This window comes from Carlito syrichta, unplaced genomic scaffold (genome assembly GCF_000164805.1).
Source record: "Carlito syrichta isolate Samal-C Ts95f unplaced genomic scaffold, Tarsius_syrichta-2.0.1 Scaffold316816, whole genome shotgun sequence".
NCBI lineage: Eukaryota > Metazoa > Chordata > Mammalia > Primates > Tarsiidae > Carlito > Carlito syrichta.
Window position 1 is genome coordinate 97,017 of NW_007260912.1, and position 3,155 is coordinate 100,171.

Below are 3,155 nucleotides of genomic sequence, written 5' to 3' on the forward strand. Positions count from 1 at the left end.
TGTTTATGGTGTATTTTTCCTATCTTTTTATTTTAACCTACCTATATTGTTATATTTGAAGTGAGTTTATTGTACATGGAGTATAGTTGGGTCATGTTTTCTTTATAAAAAAAGTCTATTCTTATTCATTTTTTTTTTGAGTTGGAGTCTCACTCTGTTACCCAACCTGGATTGTATGATCATGGCTCACCACAGCCTCGAACTCCTGGGCTCAGGTGATCCTTCCACCTCAGCCTCCCAAGTAGATAGGACTACAGGTGCACACTACGACACCTGGCTAATTTTGATTCTTTTTCTTTTTTTAGAGATGAGGTCTCTTGCTGTGTTGCTCAAACTGGTCTTCAACTCCTAGGCTCAAGCGATCCTCCCAAAGTGCTGGGATTATAGGTGTGAGCCACCATGCCCAGCTCAAATATTTTTTTTTGACCTCTGAACTTTTTATTGACTTCCTGCTTCCCCGAAGGACACCCTGTTCCTGCTGCCTCAATGCCTCAGAACTTTGGTGTCATTGGTCTCAGACACCAATTTGCCATGCACTATCTTGCGGGTGGTCTTTTGGATGGTCTGGTTGGAGCTGCTGCTGTCCAGGCCATCACTGAGACTGAAGTCCTCTCCGTCTTCTAGTAGGCGGTAGGTGGCTATCTCAGCCTCCAGCTTGACCTTGATGTTCAGCAGGGACTCGTACTCCTGGGCCTGGTGCTGGCCCTCTGTCCGGGTCTGTGCCAGCTCAGACTCCAGGTGCAGCAGGGTGCCACTGAGCTGCTCCATCTGCATGGTGTAGCGGGTCTCCACTTCTCTCAGGCTGTTCTCCAAGCTGGCCTTCAGGTTTCTCATGGAGTCCAGGTCAATCTCCAAGGACTGCGCTGTACGTTTCAGCTCCATGAGCGTCATCTCGGTAGCTCCAATCTCAGCGGACTGCGTGGTGACCACTGTGGTGCTCTCCTCAATCTGCTGGGACCAGTACTTGTCCAGCTCCTCTTGGTTCTTCTGAGCCAGCTCATCATATTGGGCCCGGATGTCCGCCATGATCTTGCTGATGTCCTGAGATTTGGGGGCATCTACCTCCATGGTCAACCCAGAGCTGGCAATCTGGGCTTGTAGGCCTTTTACTTCCTCCTCATGGTTCTTCTTCTAGAAGAGCAGCTCTTCCTTGAGGGCCTCAATCTCTGTCTCCAGCTGCAGCCGGGTGACATTGGTGTCATCAGTGACCTTGCAGAGCCCATGAATGTCGTTCTCCACGGACTGGCGCATGGCCAGCTCTGTCTCATACTTGACTCTAAAGTCATCAGCAGCAAGATGGGCGTTGTCAATCTGCAGAACGATGCGAGCATTGTCCACAGAAGTTGCAAAGATCTGAGCCCTCAGGTCCTCGATGGTCTTGAAGTAATGTCCCCAGTCTCTGACCTGGGGTCCCTTCTTCTCCAGGTGTTCCTGGATTTTCCTCTCCAGCCTCCGGTTCTCGGTCTCCAGGCTCCTCACCCTCTCCAGGTAGGAGGCCAGGTGGTCGTTCAGCTCTTGCATGGTCTCCTTCTCTCTCTGGATGCCCCCCAGTCATCCGGCCATCCCCATGGCCAGGCCTCCGGACCCCCAGCTGCCCCGGAAACTGGTGGAATGGGACACAGAGATCCTGGAGCCCGAGCCGCCAGTGCCTGCATAGACGCTGGCCGCGCTGCTGGTGGGCCGGAGACTGGGTGGCGGGATGGAGCACAGGGACTGGTAGTTGGAGGAGTAGGTGGTGGGGCGAGTGGTGAAGCTCATGGTGGCAGTGGAGGAGAGCCCGATGGTAGAACTCACGTTCAGCAGCTCAAATATTTTTAATTAATTCAAAAAGGAGAATAATATTAATAGTCTATTTGTATTATTGGTCTATATTTGGCCAAATATTTACCATTTCTGTTGTTCTTCCTTCATTCCTGTTGTTCCAAGTTTCTTTCTGGTACCATTTTTCCTTCTGTCTGAAGAACTTCCATTGCAATTCTTTTAGGTCTGCTAACAACATATTATCTGTTTTTCTTTCATCTGTGAATATCTTATTTACACCTTAATTTCTGAAGGATATTTTGGTAAATGTCAGTTTGGGGCTGGCAATTCTTTTCTGTTAGCACCTAAAAAATATTGAGACACTTCCTTCTGGCCTCTAAAGTTTCTGATGAGAATTCTACAGCCATTTGAATCATTGTTCCCCTAAAAGTAATGCATCCTTTTTTGTGGATGTTTTCAAGATTTTTTTCTTTGTTTTTAGTATTCAGCAGCTTGATTATGATATGTCTGGGCATGAATTTCTTTGGGTCTACCCATTTGGGGTTTGCTGAATTTCTTGAATCTGTAGGTTTATGTTCTTACTACATTAATGGATTTTTCAGCAATTATTGCATCAAATATATATATTTCTAATCACCATACTTTCACTTCTCCTTCTGGGATTCTGATAATACAAATGATAAATGTTTACATATTTTCTCACAAGTCCTTGGGATTCTATTTACTTCTCTTTCAATTTTTTTCTCTGAGTTATTCAGATTGAACAATTTCTATTGATCCATCTTTAAATCACTTACTCTTGTCTCCATTCTGCTATTGAACTTATTCATTGAGATTTTTACTTGGCTATCATATTTTTCACTTTTTAAATTATCATTTGTTTCTTATTTATTTTATTATTATTATCATTAATTAATTAATTGATTTTTTTTTTGAGTTGGAGTATCTCTGTCGCCCAGACTGGAGTGCAGTGGCTGTTCCTGGCCACGTGGCGCAGTTTCGACCTGCTGGGCTCCAGCGATCCTTCCGCCTCAGCCTTCCGAGTTGCTGGAACTACAGGCGCGCGCTACCATGCCCGGCTAATTTTTGATTTATTGTAGAAATGAGGTCTCGCCTGCCCAGGCGGGTCTCGAACCCGCGGGCTCAGGCAATCCACTCACCTCAGCCTCCCAAAGGCACGGGATTACAGGCTGAGCCACCGAGCCCGGCTCATTAATTTATTTTAATAGAGATGGGATCTTGCTATGTTGCCCAGACTGGTCTCCAACTCCTGGATCAAGCAATCCTCCTTCCTCAGTCTCCCAAAATACTGGGATTACAGGTGTGAGCCACCATGCCCAACCTTATTATTATTATTTTTGAAACAGTGTCTCACTTTGTTGCCCAGGTTAGAG

General features: G+C 46.2%; 1 pseudogene across 1 annotated transcript; it reads right to left on the reverse strand.

Annotated features, from left to right (window-relative positions):
* Positions 1-415: 415 nt before the first annotated feature.
* LOC103277258 lies at positions 416-1,788 on the reverse strand (annotated as a pseudogene). The gene has a single exon (XR_505421.2). The product of XR_505421.2 is annotated as a keratin, type I cytoskeletal 18 pseudogene (transcript).
* Between the last annotated feature and the right edge of the window lie 1,367 nt (positions 1,789-3,155).